The sequence below is a fragment of the Eptatretus burgeri genome, chromosome 11 (genome assembly GCF_056783735.1).
Source record: "Eptatretus burgeri isolate ZD-2024b chromosome 11, Ebu_testis_v1, whole genome shotgun sequence".
NCBI classification, from domain to species: Eukaryota; Metazoa; Chordata; class Myxini; order Myxiniformes; family Myxinidae; genus Eptatretus; species Eptatretus burgeri.
This window is the reverse complement of record NC_140971.1, coordinates 49,323,845-49,348,977: the sequence shown is the minus strand read 5'-3', so window position 1 is coordinate 49,348,977 and position 25,133 is coordinate 49,323,845. Positions and strand designations below refer to the sequence as shown.

The window sequence follows — 25,133 nt, the reverse complement described above, 5'->3', positions numbered from 1 at the left end:
GTATGTTCAACTGGAAGACGCATTGATGGATAGATCCCAAAGAGTCTTTCTTGAAGAGTCGGTGAGTTATGTCCGGCACCATGAACAAAGTACAAATTCCTGCCTTGACTGCTGAGATGGCAAAACGGCAAACCACCCAGCATAACCTTTTCCAAGAAATGGCTTCCGCTGTGCCAATGTCCTGTTGATAACTAAGCAGTTTCAGGCTCAGTTCTTCATTCAAGAACTTCTGCTTTGGGGATCTGCACTCTCTCCTACCAGTTCTTCGAAGCTAAGTTTACCAGACCATTTACATTGTGTTTTGCTGTTTCATTTTCATCACTGTTTTGCTTTCCATGTTTTTATCATTCTTTTTTTCTATCCCAAACCGTGTCATATTGCAATGAATTGTTTACTTTGTCTCGAGAGCTCAGTCGGGCCTACCTGTGATCATCGCTTCCCATCCATTTTTTGCTTCGTTTTCGCTTCATTGTTCCAGTTATTGTTACTCCTGAACCCTCAGCTCAATCCTTTTCCCCTCATTCCTCAAAAACTAAAACAAGATGCAGTCTTTATGAGACTGATGGCATCGCAAATCGAGAGATTCAGACAAAAGGCAGCACCAAAACAACAGTTTATTCCAATGACAAATAAAAAGTCTCTCGTCATCTCGTACAGTCTTGCACCAAACTCAGTGTTTGGCCAGACATCTGAGATCAGCTACAAACTCACTCGCTGATTGGCCCTCACTTCTTTGGTGTGTATAAAATTTCTAACTTGACGCAGCTTGGGTTTGTAGTACCATCCCAGTCATCTGAAGTCGGATTTAATTCACTCAAAACCTGATGCCGGCAACTGCCATTGCGAAAATGAAACGCAATACGTGAGCTCGAATTCACAATCCAGCTCCTCGTCACCACTGCAAAGTCTTTATGAGACTGATGGCATCACAAATCCAGAGATTCAGACATACAAGGCGAGTGTCCAAGCGAGTGTTCAAACAGTATATAAACCAGAATTCATGGCACAGCAAAAGTACGCAGGACGCTGACTCGGTGGCGGAGCCCGGAAGTGGACGTGACATCACAGCGTGTTCCACGAAATTACTCCCCTTCTTAACCTGGGAAAAACAAAAATTATCACTCGGTGTAAACTCAATAACAACAAGGGAAATATATATTTTTTCTTGAAATTCGACTCGTTTTTCTATCCCTTCTTTGCAATTTCCCCAAACTTAATGAAACGTTACTCTTCCTTAAAATCTCTTCACAGCATTAAAAAAAAAACACTGCTTCCAGCACGTATCTCAAAGTGTCTTCACTGTGTATTACTGCATCGTGAACAACCCTTTGGTTATTCTTTTTCATCAAAATCTCTCTATTATCTTTTACATTGAGGCCTATTTCCCCAAACCTCCTCACTTCGACATGCTTAGCTCATCGAGCCTCTTCTTTCCTCCATGTCTTCAACCAAAAACGTTCTCACCACCACCACACCCAGGAAGCCTGTCACAGGTTATCCAGTCTGGAAATCCTGCGGTGTCAAAAATTCCCCTTCAAATCCATTCATGGTATCAAACCCATCGATGTCAGTACTATCCCCACTTATGTTCTCTTGTCATCTTACCCTCTCTCAACTTCAACCTCATCGTGCCCCCTCTCAGCTTCCTCCCCACTCCACCTGGCTTTGCCTCCTCCCCCCCCTTTTACCCCTAACTTCTACTCACCCCACACCCTCTACTTCCTCCCTTTCACATCCCCATCTCCTATCAACAGATCTTCTCCCTCTGCCCATAACTATGTGGACCTCAAACATCCGAGACCTCCGTTCCAACCTGACAGATCTCTCAATCCATGCAGCTGCCGATAAACTGGACATCATCTGCTTAACTGAATCCTTCCTCTCACAGGATGTCCCTGACTCCTTAGTGGCTCCCTCTGGTTATTGTCTCCTCCAGTTTCATTGACCTGAACCTCATCCTGGTGGTGGAGTTGTACTTTATGTTAAAAACTCAATTTTTCACTCTCCATGTACTGCTCTTGCACCTCCCAAACCCCATGCATACCTCTGGCTGCAACTTTCCCTCTTCTCCCACCTCATGTTTGTCTGCGTGTTGTAAAATCCTCCCAACAGTGATGACCATCTACGTCTTTCTCGGACGACATGGACAAACTTTCAATTGTCACCATGTTAAATGGCTGGGTGTTGGTTGGTACCTCTCTCACCAGCCATGGCACTTCTGCAAAGGTCTTCTGTGACTCCATGGGACTAACTCAATCTGTGAACTTTCCCACCCAGATTTCTCCCAATGGTAAATCTTCCCTTCCAGATTTGGTGATGACCAACTTCCCCGCCAATGTATCTTGCTCATACTCTGCCCCAATTGGCTCATCTGAAAATGTGCTTGTGAAGGTCAACATCTCTGGCCATTCTTAGAGAACAGCCTCAGCTCCTGCAAGTCTTGGCAGTTCACTCAGGCAAATTGGCAGGGACAACAAGCCGCTATCTCTCTTCAGGACTGCTCTCCTATATCCACCACTGCTATTTTGATTCAACCTGGGAATTCTTCCACAGAAATCTTCTCTCTCTTATGCACAGATTCATCCCATCTCATCTTCAGTTATCTTACCCATCCTCCCACTCTTGGTTCTCTGAATCCTGTGGTGAGGCAGTTGCCTTAAAACAAGTTGCATTATCCTCCTGGAAGGCAAGTCCAACCGAAGGCAACTGAAGATCATTCCACAAAGCCCGCAACAAGTGTGTGTCCACCCTCAAGGGAGCAAGAAAACATCAGTCCAATCTCAAGAATGAGCTTTCAAACTTGCCTCCCTCCTCTAAAACCTGAAAGAACCTTTCAAAGTCTGTCCCATGGCATGTGCTGCCCTTCCATCCCTTCCCTCTTTTCAAATGGCAACACAGCCAACTCCGCTCGTGAGAAGGCCGAATGCCTCAATTCTGTGTTTGCTTCAAAAATCATATGTCCCTATCCCCATTACACACCCCCTTGCCACCCTATCTGTACACACCCTTGCCATTCATACCCAGCTGCTCCTGGATTTTATTATTTTGCACTTGAAAAGGTGGAAAAGTTTATTTCAACCATCGACTTTGACTCTGCAACTGGATTGGATGGCATCAGCTCATGTGTCCTAAAAACCTGCTCTGCTGATCCTGCTCTCTCTCTCTCTCTCTCTCTTCTCTCTCTCTCTTTCTCTCTTTCTCTCTTTCTCTCTTTCTCTCTTTCTCTCTTTCTCTCTTTCTCTCTTTCTCTCTTTCTCTCTTTCTCTCTTCTCTCTCTTCTCTCTTTCTTTCTCTCTCTTCTCTTTCTCTCTTTCTCTCTTTCTCTCTTTCTCTCTTTCTCTCTTTCTCTCTTTCTCTCTTTCTCTCTTTCTCTCTTTCTCTCTTTCTCTCTTTCTCTCTTTCTCTCTTTCTCTCTCTTTTTCTCTTTCTCTCTCTTTCTCTCTTTCTCCCTTTCTCTCTTTCTCTCTTTCTCTCTTTCTCTCTTTCTCTCTTTCTCTCTTTCTCTCTTTCTCTCTTTCTCTCTTTCTCTCTTTCTCTCTTTCTCTCTTTCTCTCTTTCTCTCTCTCTCCCCTTTTCACTCTGTCATTTGCTCGAGGTCATCTTCCATCTGCTTGTAAATCAGCCAACAATACAGAATCACATATAAAGGTGCAAAAACGGATTGATTCAACTGCAGACCAATAAGCTTACTTCAAATCATTAGCAAGGTCATGGAATCCATCATCACAATTGACATAAAATCATTCCTTTTCTCCAATAGTGCAATATCTACCATCAATTCTCATTCAGGACTGGTCACTCTACCTTGCACATGCTGCTTCTACCTTCTCAACAATTGATGGAGGCCCTCAACATCAGACATGAGAGTAGGGCTATTTCTCAGAACATATCTTGAGATTTTGATGCAGTCTAAAATCCCACCATCCTCTGAAAACTGTCTACCTCTGGAATCCAAGGCCAAGTCCGCTCTTGGATTCACTCTTGAAGTCATATGAACCTTGATGAAATACTGCTCTCCCCTCTCGACTGGCTCCCTTACCTCACATCTTGCTCAACTTGATGCCATGAAAACAAAGGCCGTCAAGATCATTGGAATCTCCAGCAATGAAGCTGAGACAATGGGCCGATCACTTTGCCATCGCCGACAGGTCGGCGGTCTCTCTGTCTTCTTCCTACTCTTTTCTGGCTTTTCACCCTTTGCCCTCTCCGTGCTTTGTCACCCCTCCCCAGGTGTCTGCAGGAAGCACGTGGTCCACCAGCAACCCCCTCATTTTGAAACTACCAAAATCCAAAATCACTGCTCACCTCCACTCATTTATACCTCTTTTTTTTCCTGCCAGTGGAACCACCTTCCATACTCTATTCAATCTCATTCTTTCCTACAGGTCTTCAAGACAGCTGTTCACCAGCATCTCAAGTCATCCTGCATCCAAAATCATGATATTTTCGACACCCGTTAAACCACCCCACACCCCTCCCAAAAATTTAGCTTATCTATTCAAATTGTCCAACCTTTGCATTCTCCCTTACCCCTCATCGTTACGTGCATCTCTTGTTTGTCCATCTCCATCTACTTTCTCCCTCCGCCCTGCTGTTGGTGTTTCTCCTTTCTTCTGCTCTTCCCTTTGTTATGTTGTGTCATAATTTGTTCAGTGTCATAGCTCTTCCCTGAGTCTAGAGCATAGAGAAGAAGAAAAGAAAAGAGCATGGCAGATTATTCTTCTTTTGTATGTAGCATCATATGATAGGGGTGAGGCTGGACCACTGATGCAATGCCTCTTGTAGATTGGAATAGGAATTTTGAATTTGTTCAGGGTGCCGGTGTTTGCTCCACTCCACATTGCGAAGGACACCATGGGATCTTTAACATTCACTAGCTCAAGCTAGCAGATGGAACACCCTGTTTTAAGTCCATCTGAGGGACGAACAGCTTGGTTCCTCACCCGAACTGCAAAACCCCAGGATGAGAGGTTATAGCTGGGCTGAGATTCGAACCCAGGCAAGGCGACTCGGAGGCGAGTGTGCATTCTTCGAGGCCATCCTGCCAGCCCAGTACAGGACAGTACATTGCACATTGATGATTGCTGAAACAATGAGAGGGTTCATAGATCGCCTTTCCCTGTGCAGTCTTGAGATAAAAGGACACGGGCGGGGTCTGCTTGCTGTAAATTTGATTGGGGGAGATGATGTAAAATGCTGCAAAAATTTTTCCCAAGTACTGCTAAACGAAAAGTTTTAGAAAGTGCCAAAAGGTAATTCGTGGTCTACGGTGTTCAAGTTTTTTCATTAAATTGAAATATAATAAGGATGTTAATGGTATATATATATATATATATATATATATATATATATATATATATATATATATATATATATATATATATATATATATATATATATATATATATATATATATATAATTTCTGAAGTTTACCACCATTGATGTCATCTTTTACATCACCTTATTTGACATGTTACATTCGTTCTTCATGCCTGTTGTTTGTGTCCATTATGACTGCTGAAAACAATGTTTTCTGTTTGGAATGATTTTCACTTGTGTTTGACTGTCAGAGACGCAGAGTAAAAACTTTATCTCAGTCCTCTCTACACATGTATGATCGGGACAAATTGCAGAGCGAAAATAATGCTAAACTCAAGGTTCATTTTCCGATTCGTGTTCTGATTTGTCTTCAAAATATAACAACTTCTCCCCCTCCTCTTCCCTTTATAAGGGGTGAGATCCAATGGCAACAAGCTTCTGACTTACCTTGACCACGATACTCCTCCAACACCCTCTGTCCTCAGCCAATTCTCTCCAATCTCCAACCATCCCTACCTTACTGATATTCCTCCTCATTTCATGCAATCCTCCCATCTCAACTGTGGTCTTCCTTTTTTCCTCCAACCTTTCTCCCTCAATCTATCTGCTCTCTTTGCCGTTCTCTCTTCCCCATCCACAACAAGTGTCCAGCCCATCTCAGCCGGCATTTCACCAATCTCCCCATCAAACTCATCTGCACATCAATCTCCTCCCTCAATTCATCCATCCTTCTATCCACCCTTTTCACTCCCGCAATCCTCCTGACCCAGTTGTTCTCACAAACCTGCGGCCTTGGTTGTTGTCTCTCTGTCAGTGCCACCGTCTCCAGATCGTAAAGGTAGGCCGGCATTACACATCCCATCAGAACCTTCCCTTTCTATTCTTTTGACATCTTTCTGTCTGCCATTACTTCCCCCACCCTCCTCCATGCATTCCCACCCACCTGAATCCTCTTCCACACCTCTGCCTCAGATTTACCATCCCTGGTCATTTTTCCTCCCAGATACTCAAACCTACTTCCCTGCCTGATCTCCTTCCCCTCTAACCTGATATTCATTTCTTTTCACTGCTGCCCAACCCACATCACCTCAGTCTTCTCCATATTAATATTCAGCCCATGCTTCCCAAATGCCTCCTTCCACTCCCCAATAACTTCCTGCATATGCGACCCACTGTCTGCCACAACAGCCAAATTGTCTGCATACAGCATCCTCCCCATACTACCCTTCAAGCTCACCTTCCTGCTTACCTGAGTGGGTGAGAGCACTTCCCTGCCTCAAACCAATGTTCATGCTGAACTCCTCAGACATCCCAGGACCAACCAAGACTCTTCCTTTTGTTCCCTTGTACATCCCTTCCACCAACCTAACTTCTGCTTCCAGTACTCCAATCCTTCTCAGTGTTACCATCACCATCCCTCTCTCAGGACTGTGTTGTCAGCGATCTCCAGGTCCACAAATCCCAAGGCCATCTCACCTTACACCTCCAACCTCTTCTCCACCAGCTGTCTCAGCATGAAGACCCCATCCATCATCCCCCTACCTTTCCTAAACCCCTGCTGCTCGTTTCCGATCTCCATCTCCACCCTCTTCCTTACCGTCCCGTCCAGAATCATCTCCAGCACCTTCATTGCATTACATTGGAGCATAATGCCCCTGTACTTTTCTGGATCTGAACATTGCCCTTCCCTTTCCACATCAGCACAATTATCCCTGTCCTACAAACCTTCAGAATTGAACCCTCTCTCATACATATATTCGACTGTCTCTTCGTCCACTGACTCTGACTTCTCCAGCTGCAATTATCATTTCTCATACACACCTCATTAATGCCTGGCACTCTTCCCTTCTTCATCCTCTTCATTGCTGCCCAAAGCCTGGTGTTGGCTAAGTGGTTAGGGTGGCTGGCTTCAGATCTTAGGGTCCTGAGTTTGAGCCCCGTTGGCCACTGATTTAACACCAGGTGGGATTGACTCAGCCTGTCATCCTTCTGAGTTCGGCAAAATGAGTACCCGTGTACTGATATACAGGCACAGCATCAGTGGCATAGTCGTGCTACAACAAAATGATAGCTACCCGGCAGCCAAGCTCATGCTGTCCGCACCCAATAAGATGAAGAAGAATGCTGTCTGCACTTCCTCATCTGATCTCCACAAATTCTACTTTCTCTTCTATGTTACATGGTAGCTCCAGCTCGCCATTGTTTCCTTTCAGGTTCAACAACTCTCTGAAATACCCTTCCCACACCTTCAGTCCTGCTCCCCTCTCTGCTGGTAGCCTCCCGCCACCATCATGAATCATCGTCTCCCCCCCCCCGCTCTTTATGTCCTTACCATCCTCATCCCTGTCACAAGCCAATTTATATGTCATCTTCCTCCAATCATCCTCTTCCAACTTGTTATGCACCTCCTTTTCCATATTATTCCTCGCCTTATCACAGCTCTCCTTGCTGCTCTCTTCTTCTGCGCATACAGGTGCAGCAATCCCACATTCAGCTGCCTCTCCCTATCCTCTATCCTCTTCCAAACCTCCATAATTTCACCAAATGCCTTCGCTACCTCCTCTGTCCACCATACCTGGTTTATATCCTTAGATGTTTCACCCTTTCCTGACGTCCTTTCACACAAAACTTCTGCAATTCCTTTAAATGCCTCACTGTACTTCTTCCACCACTCCTCCAAACTTTTCACTTCTTCACTAAGTTGTTCATACTTAGCCCTCAACCTTCCTTGTGCTCTATGAGGATGTTTCCCCTCAGTTCCCCCCACCTAATAATCTTCCGACCCCTGCTCTGTACCACAAACTCTACAATCTTGTGCTGGGTGCTAATATGCTCTCCTACCACTGCTTTACATTCCTTAACTCTGCACAATGGTTGCTTCCTCACCACCACCAAATCCAGTTCTGTTCTATGATGACAACTCCTAGAAGTATTATTGTGGCTTTCCCACTTTTGAAAGAATGAAACCAGCTCTGGTCATCTCATTCCTTGCCTCCAGCTCACCAGCTCTTGACCCTCTCTTTTCCTCGTTTCCCACCCAAATTTATCAAACCATTCCTCTTCACCCGGCTCTGCTACTCCCACATGTGCGTTAAGGTCCCCTGCAATGCACATCACGTCCAGCTCAACCATTCCCATCGTTCTCTCCATTAAATCCCTAAATTCCTGCTTCTCTGCCCCAGTCCTTCCTATTTGTGGCCCATATACTGACATAACATAAACCATTTGCTGCTGCACCACCAACCATGCCACAACTGTCCGTCCCTCACATCTATCCACTCTGACCACCTGCTTGCTGATCTCTTCTGATACTATTATACCCACACCATTACTCCTTCCATCTTCACTTGTATGCAACAGCTTGTATCCTCCTACCAACCTCCTCGCTCTGTCTCCTTTCAATTTCTTCTCCTGCTCACATAACACTTCCAACCTCCTTCAATGCATCATCTCCACCACTTCAACTCTCCTTCCCCCCATTGATCTCACAATCAAACTACCGAGCTGAACCTCGCTTTTGAACCATGACCCACCTGGCAGAACTCGTACCATCTTTTTTTATTTTTTTTTATTTTTTTTGTATACCTTGGTCGAGGCTCATATGAGAGCTAACACACAACTCACAGCAAGGAGGCATGAGACAAGAGGGGCGGGAGTGGAAGGGACAAAACAGTGGGGAACAGACACATTAGGTGAACTGTGGAAGGGAGAGGGATGGGGATGGAACGGGGAACATGGCGAAGAGAAGATGGACATTTCAGGGACTTTCAGGAAGGAAAGCAGGAGAAATGAAGGAAGTGGGCTTGGGTGGATTATCGGGGGTAGAAAAGATCGAGGATTTGGATGGGGGAAGATAAGAGGTGGTGGTGAACAGCTGTTTTGAAAGCCTGGAGGGAAGAATGGGAAAGAATAGAGTGAGGAAGTTTATTCCAAAGGCGGGAAAAAAGAGGAATGAAAGAGTGAAGATGAGCAGTGATTCATGAATTTGGTAGTTTTACCAGAAGGGGGTTGTTGGCAGACCTTGAGCGCCCTGTGGAAATGTGGTGGGGACAAATCGCAGAGAGAGCAGGGGGGGGCAAGGCTGGAGAGGAGTCGGTAGAAGACAGAAAGACCACCAACCAACCTGCGGTGATTGAGTGAGAGGCCCAAAGACTCAGCTTCATTGCGGGAGATGCCGATGATCTTAAATGCCCTGGTTTCGACAGCGTGAAGCCGAGAAAGGTGGGAGGCAGGAGCACCAGCCCAGAGGGGAGAGCAGTACTCCATCAGGCTACGGACAAAAGCTTTGTAAGTGGTCAGGAGCTCAAGAGGGCCGAGGAAGGACTTAGCACGACGGAGGATTCCCAGTCGGCGACTGGCTTTTGAGGCGAGGTTGGAAATGTGACCTTCCCAGGAAAGGTCATGGCAGATAGTGAGACCTAGAAGCTTGAAAGAAAAGACTTCTTCCAGAGGATTGTAGAGAAAGTGGATGGGGGGGTTTTGTAAATGGTCCTTTCGAAGAGACATAGTGAGAGTGTGAGATTTGTCTGCATTGAAAGAAATGTTCCACGTGTTGGACCAGTTTGTGATTTTATCCAGATCTGCAGTGAGCGAAGAAGCTGCTGCTTGCTGGTCTGAGGGATGACAGATGGTACGGCAGAGGGTGGAGTCATCGGCAAAGAGAAATAGAGGATTTTCCCGAGAGTCCGAGAGATCATTGATGAAAACCAGAAAAAGAACAGGGCCTAGAACGCTACCTTGAGGAACTCCAGCCTGCACAGGAAGAGGGGATGAAAGAACTCCATTTAGGGCCACACGTTGACTGCGACAGGAGAGGAAGTCTGCGAGCCATGAGTGGAGATGGCCTTGAATACCATGGGAAGAGAGTTTGGTGAGTAGGGCAGGGTGCCAGACTGTGTCAAAAGCACGTGATATGTCCAGGGATACGGCTCGGATTTCCTGTCTGGCATTGAGGACCTCCATCCATTGCTGGCAGAGCAGAAGCAGCATATCCAGGGTAGAGTGTCCTGGTCTGAAACCAAATTGATGATTGGAAATCAAGCCATACATTATCATACATTATTTCATGTCTGAAGCGATGATGGATTCCATCACCTTGCTGATGATTGGGAGAAGGCTGATTGGTTTGTAGTTACAGGGATCTGTTTTTGCACCTTTTTTATGCAGGGCAGTGATGTTAGCAGATTTCCAAGCAGATGGCAGATGACCTTGGGCAAATGAGAGGGTGAATAGAACAGAGAGAGTGAGCAACAGCAGAAGAGCAGGCTTTGAGGGCACGTGCGCTGATGCCGTCTGGACCGGTTGCAGAATCTGACTCGAGGTTTGCAAGCAAGCTCTCCACCTTGTCAGGAGAAAAAGATACAGAGTCCAGGAACAGTTGGGTGCGACTGGGTAAAGTGGGTAGAGATAGTGATGGGTTTAGGACACAAGATTTAGCTGCAAACACCGAGTTTAGACATTCAGCTTTATCACGTGCGGTATCAGCAGTGCGGCCATTTGAGGTAAGGGAGGGGATGGAGGGGGAACATACACCAGAAACAGATTTGATTAAACGCCACCAGGATTTTGAGGAGGGAGAGAGGTTTGAGAGTTTAGACTTGAGATGAGAAAGATGTTGTTTTCTGGCTCGCCTGAGGGTAGATACACACTTGTTCCGAGCTTTGTGGAAAGAACTGAGATTGCCCTCAGTTGGGTTTGCTTTCCATGAGGCAAAGGCAAGTTGTTTCAGGACAACTGCCTCACCACAAGCTTCAGTAAACCAAGGGCGGGAGGAAGGGTAAGACAACTGAAGACGAGAGGGGATAAATCTGTGCATGAGGGAGAGCAAGTTTCTTTGAAAGAATTCCCAGGATGAGTTGATGTTTGAGAAAGTAGTGATAGGAGTCCAGTCTGTAAGTTTGATGGCTGCTCGGAGACCCTGCCAGTCGGCTTGAGTGAAATGCCAGACTCGACGGCGGTGAGGTGGTTCTCTGATAACAGCCAGAGAGATGTCCACTTTGACAAGGACGTGGTCAGAAGAACCAATTGGAGCGAAGGAAGAGCAGCAGATATTGTCAGGGAAATTTGTCAAAATCAGATCCAGAAGAGATGGAGTACCATTGGTTGAGATCCGGGTCGGGAAGTTGATCGATTGACTCAGTCCCAATGAGTCGCAGAAAGCTTTTGCTGAGGTGCCATGGCAGGTGAGAGAGGTACCCACACCGAGCCAACTGGCATGATGACAATTGAAGTCACCACATAAGAGGAAGAGAGAGTTTGGAAGAGAAGATAGAAGAAGGTCCATGTTTTTGGATAGTGAGGTGTAGATGGAGTCATCACTGTTCGGTGGACGGTACAGTACACATATAAACATGAGGTGGGAGTGGAGGGGAAGCCGAAGCCAGAGGTATTCCTGGGGGTGTGGGGGAGTGAGAGCAGTGCATGAAGAGTGAGGAATAGAGTCTTTGATGAAGAGAGCAACACCTCCACCAGGACGAGGCTCATGTCTGTCATACCGTAAGAGGGAGTAACCGGGGAGAGATACTTGGGAGTCAGACACGTCTTGGGAGAGGAAAGTTTCTGTTAGGCAGATAATGTCTGGTTTGTCAGTGGCAACCTGTATGGAAAGATCTGAAAGGTTTGAGCGAAGGCCCCGGATATTTGAGGTCCACACTTTTAATGAAGAGGTAGGGGAGGAGGCTTTGGGTGCAGGACACTTCCAGTTCCGGTTTTAGAGCAGCGAGAGGTCTCCTTTGGGGCTCCCTGCTGACGTTCTCAAAGCTAAGTTTCCGGTTGTTATTTGTCCCGTTTTAACTGTTTAATTTTCTCACCTACATGTTACTGTGTGTTGCTAGTTCGGTTTTGTTTCAAAAATCGTGCTATTTTGTGAGTATTTTTGTCGACGTTCTTACCTGTGCTTGAGGCCTAGGCCTAGGCTTGAGGCCTACCGGTTCCACTTGGTGTTCGATCGTTTTTTTTTTTGTTTTTTTTCTCCCCATTACCTTCAATTTCTATCCTCCCCATTACCTTCAATTTTGATCCTCCCCACTTTCCAAATATCCCCCATTCTCCCAACTAATCTCTTTCTTATCTCAAAAAAAAAAAATATATATATATATATATATATATATATATATATATATATATATATATATATATATATATATATACATATATATATACATATATATATACATATATATATATATATATATATATATATATATATATATATATATATATATATATATATATATATATATATATATATATATATATATATATATATATATATATATATATATATATATATATATATATATATATATATATATATATATATATATATATATATATATATATATATATATATATATATATATATATATATATATATATATATATATATATATATATATATATATATATATATATATATATATATATATATATATATATATATATATATATATATATATATATATATATATATATATATATATATATATATATATATATATATATATATATATATATATATATATATATATATATATACCCTACAACAACAACAACACGCTCACCGATTCTGCTTCTTCTTCTTCCTCTTAACTTCCTCCTCGTCTTCTTCCTCGATTTTTTTTTTTTTTAACACTTCCATGACCTAATCTGTTGAACTCTCTCATATATTAATATTAACAACAAAAAACAAAAAAAAAATATCTATATATATATATATATATATATATATATATATATATATATATATATATATATATATATATATATATATATATATATATATATATATATATATATACCCAACAACAACAACAACAACACGCTCACCTTCTCCCGATTCTGCTTCTTCTTCTTCCTCTTAACCTCCTTCTCGTCTTCTTCCTCGATTTTTTTTTTTTACACTTCCATGACCTAATCTGTTGAACTCTCTCATACATTAATTTTAACCACAAAAACGATCTTATAATGCTTCATCTTCCTCTCTCACACATGTGGTACTCTTTACTGTTTCACAATGCACTACTCTTCTGCTATTTTAACTGACTGCTCTCATTTCGACCTCTCCTTCATTCCTTGCCCAAAAAATCCAACTATTACAGCGCTTCTTCTCTCCATGCTCTGAATTCGCCTTCATTGCATCCATCAGGAATTGTGTTCAATCGCATCTCTGACCTAAAACTTTTAAAAACCACATTTTGCCATGGATGCTCACTTTCCATCAACCATTCTTTTTTTCCAACTTCAGTGCCAACTCACCCCCTCACCCCTCACTCTCACTCTCAAAGCAACCATCCCACTCTTCTCCCTCCAAGCCTCCCTCTCACCTCTCTCAAAAATCCCCCCCTCACCTTTCTCCCACCTTTCATCCCCCTCACTCTTCCTTCTCAAAGTTGCCCCCCCTCTCATCCACCAACCTGCCTCCCTCAACTGCCCTCTCACCTCCATCTCTTCACTCCACCTCCTCAAATCCTCAACTGCCTTCTTCCTTGTCTCTTGTCCCCCCTCTCCCCCAGCACCACAGAGCCTTTTCTCCTCCTCATTCGGCCCCCTCCCTCGCTGTTCTGCAATACCCCACACTCCTTCAGCAACCCTCCTTACCTGCCCCCCTCATCCCTTGTCCTACCCTCCCCCTCCCCCTCCACCTCCTGCACCCAAAGCCTCCTCCCCTTCCTCTTAATTAAAAGTGTGGACCTCAAATATCCGGGGCCTTCGCTCAAACCTTTCAGATCTTTCCATACAGGTTGCCACTGACAAACCAGACATTATCTGCCTAACAGAAACTTTCCTCTCCCAAGACGTGTCTGACTCCCAAGTATCTCTCCCTGGCTACTCCCTCTTACGGTATGACAGACCTGAGCCTCGTCCTGGTGGAGGTGTTGCTCTCTTCATCAAAGACTCTATTCCTCACTCTCCATGCACTGCTCTCACTCCCCCACACCCCCAGGAATACCTCTGGCTTCGGCTTCCCCTCCACTCCCACCTCATGTTTATATGTGTACTGTACCGTCCACCGAACAGTGATGACTCCATCTACACCTCACCATCCGAAAACATGGACCATCTTCTATCTTCTCATCCAAACTCTCTCTTCCTCTTATGTGGTGACTTCAATTGTCATCACGCCAGTTGGCTCGGTGTGGGTACCGCTCTCACCTGCCATGGCACCTCACCAAAAGCTTTCTGCGACTCATTGGGACTGACTCAATCGGTCAACTTCCCGACCCGGATCTCAACCAATGGTTCTCCATCTCTTCTGGATCTGATTTTGACAAATTTCCCTGACAATATCTGCTGCTCTTCCTTCGCTCCAATTGGTTCTTCTGACCACGTCCTTGTCAAAGTGGACATCTCTCTGGCTGTTATCAGAGAACCACCTCACCGCCGTCGAGTCTGGCATTTCACTCAAGCCGACTGGCAGGGTCTCCGAGCAGCCATCAAACTGACAGACTGGTCTCCTATCACTACTTTCTCAAACATCAACTCATCCTGGGAATTCTTTCAAAGAAACTTGCTCTCCCTCATGCACAGATTTATCCCCTCTCGTGTTCAGTTGTCTTACCCTTCCTCCCGCCCTTGGTTTACTGAAGCTTGTGGCGAGGCAGTTGTCCTGAAATAACTTGCCTTTGCCTCATGGAAAGCAAACCCAACTGAGGGCAATTTCAGATCTTTCCACAAAGCTCGGAACAAGTGTGTATCTACCCTCAGGAGAGCCAGAAAACAACATCTTTCTCATCTCAAGTCTGAACTCTCAAACCTCTCTCCCTCCTCAAAATCCTGGTGGCGTTTAATCAAATCTGTTTCTGGTGTATGTTCCCCCTCCATCCCCTCCCTTACCTCAAATGGCCGCACTGCTGATTCCACACGTGATAAAGCTGAATGTCTAAACTCGGTGTTTGCAGCTAAATCTTGTGTCCTGAACCAATCACTATCTCTACCCACTTTACCCAGTCGCACCCAACTGTCCCTGGACTCTGTATCCTTTTCTCCTGACAAGGTGGAGAGCTTGCTTTCAAACCTCGAGTCAGATTCTGCAACCGGTCCAGACGGCATCAGCCCACGTGTCCTCAAAGCCTGCTCTTCTGCTCTTGCTCACCCTCTCTCTGTTCTATTCACACTCTCATTTGCCCAAGGTCATCTGCCATCTGCTTGGAAATCTGCTAACATCACTGCCCTGCATAAAAAGGTGCAAAAACAGATCCCTATAACTACAGACCAATCAGCCTTCTCCCAATCATCAGCAAGGTGATGGAATCCATCATCGCCTCAGATATGAAATCCTTCCTCTTCTCCAATGGCTTGATTTCCAATCATCAATTTGGTTTCAGACCAGGTCACTCTACCCTGGATATGCTGCTTCTGCTCTCCCATCAATGGATGGAGGTCCTCAATGCCAGACAGGAAATCCGAGCCGTATCCCTGGACATATCACGTGCTTTTGACACAGTCTGGCACCCTGCCCTACTCACCAAATTCTCTTCCCATGGTATTCAAGGCCATCTCCACTCATGGCTCGCAGACTTCCTCTCCTGTCACAGTCAACGTGTGGCCCTAAATGGAGTTCTTTCATCCCCTCTTCCTGTGCAGGCTGGAGTTCCTCAAGGTAGCGTTCTGGGCCCTGTTCTTTTTCTGGTTTTCATCAATGATCTCTCGGACTCTCTGGAAAATCCTCTATTTCTCTTTGCCGACGACTCCACCCTCTGCCGTACCATCTGTCATCCCTCAGACCGGCAAGCAGCAGCTTCTTCACTCACTGCAGATCTGGATAAAATCACAAACTGGTCCAACACGTGGAACATGTCTTTCAATCCAGACAAATCTCACACTCTCACTATGTCTCTTCGAAAGGACCGTTTACAAAACCCCCCCCATCCACTTTCTCAACAATCCTCTGGAAGAAGTCTTTTCTTTCAAGCTTCTGGGTCTCACTATCTGCCATGACCTTTCCTGGGAAAGTCATATTTCCAACCTCGCCTCAAAAGCCTGTCGCCGACTGGGAATCCTCCGTCGTGCTAAGTCCTTCCTCGGCCCTCTTGAGCTCCTGACCACTTACAAAGCTTTTGTCCATAGCCTGATGGAGTACTGCTCTCCCCTCTGGGCTGGTGCTCCTGCCTCCCACTTTTCTCGGCTTCACGCTGTCGAAACCAGGGCATTTAAGATCATCGGCATCTCCCGCAATGAAGCTGAGTCTTTGGGCCTCTCACTCAATCACCGCAGGTTGGTCGGTGGTCTTTCTGTCTTCTACCGACTCCTCTCCAGCCTTGCCCCCCTGCTCTCTCTGCGATTTGTCCCCACCACATTTCCACAGGGCGCTCAAGGTCCGCCAACAACCCCCTTCTGGTAAAACTACCAAAATCACGAATCACTGCTCATCTTCACTCTTTCATTCCTCTTTTTTCCCGCCTTTGGAATAAACTTCCTCACTCTATTCTTTCCCATTCTTCCCTCCAGGCTTTCAAAACAGCTGTTCACCACCACCTCTTATCTTCCCCCATCCAAATCCTCGATCTTTTCTACCCCCGATAATCCACCCAAGCCCACTTCCTTCATTTCTCCTGCTTTCCTTCCTGAAAGTCCATGAAATGTCCATCTTCTCTTCGCCATGTTCCCCGTCCCATCCCCATCCCTCTCCCTTCGACAGTTCACCTAATGTGTCTGTTCCCCACTGTTTTGTCCCTTCCACTCCCGCCCCTCTTGTCTCATGCCTCCTTGCTGTGAGTTGTGTGTTAGCTCTCATACGAGCCTCGACCAAGGTATACAAAAAAAAAAGGAGGTGGAGGGGGGAGGGGGAGGGTAGGACAAGGGACGAGGGGGGCAGGTAAGGAGGGTTGCTGAAGGAGTGTGGGGTATTGCAGAATAGCGAGGGGAGGGGGCCGAATGAGGAGGAGAAAAGGCTCTGTGGTGCTGGGGGAGAGGGGGGACAAGAGACAAGGAAGAAGGCAGTTGAGGATTTGAGGAGGTGGAGTGAAGAGATGGAGGTGAGATGGCAGTGGAGGGAGGCAGGTTGGTGGATGAGAGGGGGGGCAACTTTGAGAAGGAAGAGTGAGGGGGATGAAAGGTGGGAGAAAGGTGAGGGGGGAATTTTTGAGAGAGGTGAGAGGGTGGCTTGGAGGGAGAAGAGTGGGATGGTTGCTTTGAGAGTGAGAGTGAGGGGTGAGGGGGGTGAATTGGCACTGAAGTTGGAAAAAAAGAATGGTTGATGGAAAGTGAGCATCCATGGCAAACTGGTTTTTAAAAGTTTTAGGTCAGAGATGCGATTGAACACAATTCTTGATGGATGCAATGAAGGCGAATTCAGAGCATGGAGAGAAGAAGCGCTGTAATAGTTGGATTTTTTTCGGCAAGGAATGAAGGAGAGGTCGAAATGAGAGCAGTCTGTTAAAATAGCAGAAGAGTGGTGCATTGTGAAACAGTAAAGAGTACCACATGTGTGAGAGAGGAAGATGAAGCATTATAAGATAGTTTTTGTTGTTAAAAATAATGTATGAGAGAGTTCAATCTTGATCAGTTTTGGATATTCAAGTCATCAATCAGCAGCGCCGTCCATGCTGACAACATTCGGATAACATTCTATTGAAATTAAGTTCTTCCTCGATCCAAAACTGACGTTTGTGGCTGGACGGACAAAGTGAACTAATCGCTTAACCCCACTTTTCACGAATTATGTGACCAATTGTAACAACACTTTGATGAGTGCTTTTATCAGCACTGATTGGGTTGATACAACAGCAAATGTTGACAGTCTAAAGGTCATACAGAATTACCATAATCTTCGTGATGACACCACCACCAATTGTTTTCTTCTCACATAGTAAAATGTCTCCTCAATTATATTCCTTTTCTTCCTCTTCAGAAGAGCTTGAAGGAATCACATTAATTGATGCACATTTGATCATTAACAACGTTTTACATCGAGTCCAGTGATGAGAAAACGCTGTTTTAACAACTTTGACTGCCAACCAAAGGCAACTTTATGGCAGAAACCACCAAAGGTTTGTTGAGGTGATGTTTTCACCCCTGTCTATCTCTGTCTGTCTGTTTGTCTGTGGTCTCTGAGCAGAATATCCCCAAATGTTATGGACAGATTCAGACGAAACTTGGTGGTGGTGTGTGTGTGTGTGTGTGTGTGTGTGTGTGTGTGTGTGTGTGTGTGTGTGTGTGTGTGTGTGTGTGTGTGTGTGTGTGTGTGTGTGTGTGTGTGTGTGTGTGTGTGTGTGTGTGACGAATTGATTCGATTTTGCTGAAGACTCGTTTTTTGCGATCTGCGGTCGACTCAGCTTGAGAGGATACGTTGGATGAAATGACACTGACTCTTCATATCCTTGAGACCTTGATCAAGTTTCAATGCACCCTTTCATCATCAAGCTTCTTTCCTCCTTCCTACAGTGTTATTAAATAAATTATTTTGCTGCTTTCAAATATTGAACCTATTGGGCAATGCAATTAGAAACTTCTCATGTAGAAGTGATCCCATTGGGGAGAGTCGATGAAGAAGTCATCACTCTAATTGGGATGGCTGTGTTCAGGCAGGCATAAAGGACAGCTTATTAATAAAATAACTCATTAAGGCTTTGATTGTGCTTTCAAAAGAAAGTTTGGAAAATGTGATTTTAAAAAAAGAGAAAAAAACTTCAACAGCAACAAAATTGTAATGTTGCAAAGAAACACCACCACCAACAACTACAATAAAAAAAAGAACACTGGGACACCACAGCATGTTTTCTTTCAAAATTTCTTTAATGAGATCCAACCTTTTACCATCTGTATTACATCCCCCATGAGTGGTTGATTTCATCAATATCATTCAATATATTGTGATCAGTTATTTAATTCAAATAATATAAGGGACAATAAATAAATAAATAAATAAATGAGAAGCCCACTTTGTCATGCTCTGAGATATTTTGTAACTTGTGGGCACGTTTTCTGAAATACCTGACAAAGGTAGACGTGGCTCTACAGTATATGATCTTGAGATTTATACAATATAGTTTCCTCCTAAAGAGCCAATTGGTGGAGAAATCTTCACAAAAACGTCTTCAATTGTTGGTCTGTCAATACATACATACATGCTGCACTCATGGTTCCTGTTAGTCTCTGAGCTAAATGAAATCATTAAATCATGAAAAGCTAAATGAAGAGACTTCCTGCTTTAGGGAGGGATACCGGTCAATGACAAATAGGAAGTACTTAAAGTTGAGCTCCAGAACCCACAAAAATGAGAGGTACTTTATCCAAGCTTGGGAACCTGCAAGCAGGAAGTGTTTTGAGCCAAGCTCCAGGTGGGTTCAATGAAAGCATCATCTATATGTTATCACATGAACGTATGCAAGATTATTCATTGTTTAAATAATATTCTGAAAAGAGAAAAACATTTGCACTCTCCCATTGTAGCACTGTAGATCTGCCTTCATTTGTGGAGTATGGAAGGGCATTACATTGATTCAGTGAATGCGGTGAATGCGGTGACAGCAGCAGCAGCAATCACAACCATGTGCCTTTTTGGTTACCTGGCACTCCAGCCTTAAGAGAGAATATTTTACTGATGGGCAGTAACGATTTCCTTCTGCTGTCAAGAGGTAAGTCCAAGTACACCCACTTTCGTGTTAGCAGATTGTATACTTCTACATGATGTGCATTTGTTGGTGAGATACCTGCAGAAGCAACTGAATGTACTGAAATGAGGTGTACAACCTCGAACACAGTAAATCAAGGACATTTTGAATAGTATGGACTTGTTCTTGGGGGTAAAAGAGAATCCAAGTGTTATGACAGTGCACTTGTTGAGTGAGGGAGTGCCCCAGGTATTCAGAAGAGAATGAGCCATGCACCACCAAAGGTTTTATGTGCACATTGTCCAGCATATTGCCTTAACCTCATGCATGTTGACTGCCTGAAGTCTGTTTCTTGTCGGTTTTTTCCCCCACACAAAGATCAAAGTGAAGCCCACCCTGATAATTGTCACCAGAGGAGCTAAAACACCTCATGCAGTGCCTCAAGTTTGAACCGCCTACCTCCTACACTCAGAATGGATGCTCCAACCATTACGCCCATAAAGGTGGTGAAGGACACAACACCTGCCATTGTTTTTTTAACACCAAAAGGAGATATCACAAGGAAGTGATGGCAACCAAGCCAGTGAAGCTGTGTGTTTGTTGTTTCAACTAGATACAATTTAGTTCATGGTTTGCCTTTAGCTGCGTTTGGCAGCACATTTATAGTAAGTAACATGCTATCAGATACAATGCAGTCTCCAAGTGTTAACTTTACATATCCGGGCTAGTAGACAGCTCAAGTTACCACCCTCCAGGTATATCGGTCAAAAAATAGCACATGATGAATTTTATGTGGAAGCTGAGAGAATGGCAACAGCTCCAAAGTGGGTAGTGTCAAAGTTGATTTCCTCTTTAAGCATTTATAATGGGTGTGAATGAATAAAGAAATCGTCCCTCACTCACAAAATATTACTAGAACTTCGTTAAAATGCTGCAGTTCAGAGGATTCCGTTGTAAACATGATAATCCATGTATTCTGTTACATTTCGTCTGCTTTAAAATTATTTTCATTACACTCAATGAAGTTACACTTCGGGCATATTCCTTCATCTTTTCTTCACTCAATATAATTGTCGGAACCATAGAAAAAGTTGAGTTTAATGTTTTGGCAATTTCACGTGTTCTTGTGAAAATATGGAGAAAGTGTAGGCACAGACTTAGATAAATACGCTTATACGCTTAGTTATAATAGATCGGTAATTTCTTAACGTATTCAGATTTCATTCCAGATTTTGATCCTTATTTAGTCTACCAGATCCAATCCGAAATCATATTTTGATTATATACTTTAATTAGTTCATAGGAGTACAAGCTGGCCACAATGTCTTGTCACCCCTTGTAAAAATTGACATTGCCTTTGTAGACCAAAAGGCATGGCCGATTATTTTGCTCTTTCGTGATGCATGTCATGGGTGAGCATGCATTTCACATGATAAAATCAAGAAAAATATGAAGAATTGGACTCTGAAAATCCACAGTTGTGAAAAACGAAGTAAGCGATCCAATTTTGGTACCGGGTCCACCGTTGAAAGAGGCTGGGAAATAGTACATCATTGCTCTTACATTAGCGAATCAACATCACCATTACAAGATTGATTGGCTAGTCCTGTTAACATAGACCAATGAGGAGCATCGTTATCCCGTGCATTCGGCCATGCAAGAACAGCACTGGCGACCTCTATGACATCAGCCACAGACATTGTTGGCCCGAGAAAACAGTGCATAATGCACCTTGCTGGTGCTGCTTCAAAGTGTTTTCCAATTTCCAGAAAGAGCTGGAAGAAATTCATATCTTGGGCTGCCAGGTGGAAACCAATAGATGATTCCCCAGAGGCTGATATCATCAGGAAAGCAGCGATTAGTCTCAGTATGCAAATCAGCCACATTGATGTCACCGGTTATGGTGCTTCCGAATCTAAAGATGAGCCTTATCCACTATCCGAATCACTCTCGCAGGTAACTTTAGTCCATAAGCCTAAATTGATTATACTGAAAATTGATAAATGAATTTTCTTTTTTTTGAAAGGAAAAACTGAAGGCCTATTTTATTTGACTGGGGTAGGAGTTCATTCGAAGTGCAGTAATTGGGATGGATATAGTCTCTTTTGCCCTCCTCAAAGTCCTCTTCTCTGAAAACATTAATGTTACATACATGTACATATACGTATGTACAACATACTTGTATTTAAAAAAAATTATATTAATCCTTTTTCAATTTATACATTTATGGATACCCTAAAATTTGCAAGTATAACCTTTTTCAGATGGGGTCCTTTGATGAGCCTGCGTTGCCTCCAAATGAGGATGCACTGTCACAGCATGTCCAGTGAGCAAACTACCAGGCTGCCAACTACAAGTGACCCTTGGGACAGTGCCCAGATGTGACATCTCCAGTCTCCCCATGGTCGACGCTGGAAAGTTGTGGAGGACGACATCACCTTCCACTGGATGGGTCTGCCCCTGCACCTGACAGTATTCTGGAATTCACTCATTGTTCATGTAAGACAACCAGGTGTGCCCAAGGCAAGTGCAGTTGTCTTGAAAAGCATCTTCCTTGCACGGACTGTGAAAATGTGCCAAATGAACAAGCCACACATAACAGCGATGATTCAGATAGCGAAGAAGGATAATTGAAATAAATTTGGCCGATTCCATTTAGAAGCGAACATTTTGTCAAGTACAGCACATTTTACATAAACACCTGCAGGGAATTATAAAGTGAAAATCAGATTGGTATTTTGGTGAATATGAAGAACTCATGTTTCCTACAGTTGTTTGGTTATCAGTTCTATAATTTTAATTTCGACATTATTCAATAGACATTATTCTACTTTTTTTTGGGGGGGGGGGCGGTTGTTGCATATGTTTTCAATAAACTTCTTGAACTACATTATAATTTAAGTTGCTTTGTTGATAGGAATTCACATAACCTTGGACAGAATACTTATTAACTCTGGTTGATTAATACAAGTGTCCTGTTAGGGTTGAAGAGTAATTTTTTTTTGTATACCTTGTCAAGGCTTGGAAGAGAGCTAACACACAACGCACAGCAAGGGGGGCATGAGACAAGAGGGGCGGGAGTGGGAAGGACAAAACAGTGGGGAACAGAGAGACAAGGAGATCTGTGGAAGCGAGCCACATTTCCAAATAAAAATATGAGAATTTTTATTTGTAAAGTGTGCATTGGGGCTCATTCGTGTGTATTTAATGTAATAAAAAGGAGAAGAAAAGCAATTGCACCCAGAAATGCAAAATTAACACAAGTGTCACATCCCCCCCCCCCTCTGTTGTTTTGTCATACCTTTATTTAAAAACAAAATTGAAGAATTTTTTGGAAATTGATTGATTTTATTCATGAAAAACAAATATTACAGTCATTAATTAAATTGTATCGCATCTCATTCAGTGTACGCATCGCTTGTATCAATGTCTGTGCTCAGTGTTCATATTGTTGTCAGTGTCTATGTTCACATCCAAAAAAGTTTGTCGTGACAATGATGGAGCACAAACAAATCCACTGCAGTCTTCTGGCTTGTGTCATATGATGTAAAATGCGTAATAAAGTAAAAGAGTGTATGTGGTATATCTGCAAGTGTATGTGGTATAACTTGTATAACCCTTCATTGTTGTCAGTTAATATGATAAAAGGCAATGTTCCAATTTTTACAAGGGGTGACAAGACATTGTGGCCACGCTGTAGATCGTGTTGTTAAGGCATGGCTGATGAATCGGCAAAATCAAAATGGTGGTGAAGACCCCTGCGAGGCGAAGTTGGGCTGATCAAGGATAAGCTTTTCATGGAGGTAAGCCATTAATTATCTTCAAAAGGGGTGTTTTAATTAACTCAAACACCCAATTTTCATTCACGCACTCGCCTTGGAGTTCCCCGAGTATACAAGCAAAGTTTCAGGCTGATAGGTTTCATGGTTTTAGAGTTATGGAGAACACACACACACACACACACACACACACACACACACACACACACACACACACACACACACACACACACACTCACATTGCTTGCTTAGAAACTTATAATACTTTTTTATTATAAAAAGTTACAATACTCAGTTCAGTTTGCTTTTAAAACCTTTTATCTAAACTTTTAAAAACATACACCAACATAGCAGCCGAGTTATATAAGCTATTAAAAAAAATCTAAATTAAGAGAAATCCATAATAACATACAAGTGAGTAAATAAATAAAAACCAATGTCACCCGCAGGGTGACCCATATCTTGCCAAAAGGTGACCACGTGTGACTTCTTTAAGGTCACACTGAGGTGAACAGAGCGGCTATCCACCAGGAGCGACTCCTTGAGGAATATCTGCCTACGAGAGATTCCGATGAGAATCGTTCGACAGAGTAACCATGAAAAATATGTGTTTGCCTCATAACGTCACCAAATGATGTCATAATGTCTCAAGCTTGACATATCTAGAAAGCACTCGTCGAGGTGTTCAATTTGAGGTACTACACGATATGGTTCCTAAAACTTGAAAATTTGACCTTGGGGTCAAATATGTTTGACCTCAGGTGCTAACCATGAAGGTCAAGGCCAATCGCCACCAAAAACTAATAAGCTGAGCGCCAGACCATATACTACATTCCCATAAAGTTTGGAGACGATTAGATTAAAATTACTCAAAAAATAAGGGTTTCGTCGACTCCCCTGATTTGCGACAAAGTGACCTTGACCTTGACCTTCAAAATTTTATGCACTGAAAGGGACCTCTATTGGACTCTGATATGCGAAGTTACAAAAATTTCCAATGATAACAGTGCTCTGTAGAATTTTTTTATACGTGATTACAGACAAAAAAAACACATGAAGGTCAAGGCCAATCGCAACCAAAAATTAATCAGCTGAGTGCCAGACCATGAACTATATTCCCATGAAGTTTGAAGACGATCCGATCAAAATTACTCAAAAAATAAGGGTTTCGTCGACTCCCCTGATTTGCAACAAAGTGACCTTGACCTTGACCTTCAAAATTTTATGCACTGAAAGGGACCTCTATAGCCTCTGATATGCGAAGTTACAAAAATTTCCAATGATAACTGTGCTCTGCAGAGTGATTTATACGTGATTACAGACAAAAAAAAACACATGAAGATCAAGGCCAATCGCCACCAAAAATTAATCAGCTGAGCGTCAGACCATGAACTATATTCCCATGAAGTTTGAAGACGATCCGATCAAAATTACTCAAAAAATAAGGGTTTTGTCGACTCCCCTGATTTGCGACAAAGTGAC

At 43.5% G+C, this 25,133-nt stretch overlaps 1 long non-coding RNA gene across 2 annotated transcripts; it reads left to right on the top strand.

The window, feature by feature from the left end:
* Positions 1–17,497: 17,497 nt before the first annotated feature.
* On the top strand, positions 17,498–23,447 carry LOC147017034 (uncharacterized). Of its 2 annotated transcripts, XR_015049311.1 has the most exons (4): positions 17,498–18,309; positions 19,712–19,896; positions 20,251–20,375; positions 22,137–23,447. It is a non-coding gene; the product is annotated as an uncharacterized LOC147017034 (long non-coding RNA). The 2 variants fall into 2 exon arrangements; XR_015049310.1 differs by lacking the exon at positions 17,498–18,309 and having other exon boundaries at positions 18,332–19,896.
* The last annotated feature ends 1,686 nt before the right edge of the window (positions 23,448–25,133 follow it).